The sequence below is a fragment of the Trachymyrmex cornetzi genome, unplaced genomic scaffold, assembly GCF_001594075.2.
Source record: "Trachymyrmex cornetzi isolate Tcor2-1 unplaced genomic scaffold, Tcor1.1 scaffold804, whole genome shotgun sequence".
NCBI lineage: Eukaryota > Metazoa > Arthropoda > Insecta > Hymenoptera > Formicidae > Trachymyrmex > Trachymyrmex cornetzi.
Genome location: NW_017300141.1, coordinates 19,176 through 19,758, shown reverse-complemented (window position 1 = coordinate 19,758; position 583 = coordinate 19,176).

Sequence of the window (583 nt, the reverse complement as noted above, 5' to 3'; positions counted from 1 at the left end):
GATTATAGAAGGAGAGGGGTCGCGAACTATTCAAAGCGGGTTGACGCTTCGCGAGTTCGCAGGGAAAGAAAGAGATACGAGTTACTCGCAGCGTAATTTCGCCTCAAGATATCGCGGAAAGAAGGAAAGATCGAACTATTCAAAGCGGGTTGACGGTTCGCGAGTTCGTAGAGAAAGAAAGAGATGGGAGATACTCAAAGCGGTGTCTCGCTTCGAGTTATCGTGGAAAGAAGAAGGTTAGAGAGAGATGGTAATTACTCGAGGGCGTTATTTCGCTTCGAGTAATTGTAGAAAGAGAAAGCGGGAGAGAAAAAGAAAAAAAAAGGAATAAGTGTGAAAGAAGAAAAGGGAAGAGCACGACAGAGAATTATAAATAATTATAGAGAGGTGAGTCTTAAGCGATTGCAAAAAAAAAAAGAGAGGGCGTTTGCGAATTTTAGATCCTCGCGGAAGAAGTAGTTACTCACGGTTTTGGCGGAGAGAGAGAGAAAGTCTAATGAGTCCTTGTGGGAGGAGTCCTCGCAGGAGCAGCGGTCGGAGTTGGCTTCTCAGCGCTTCCCTTAGACGGGATGGTGAAATTGGA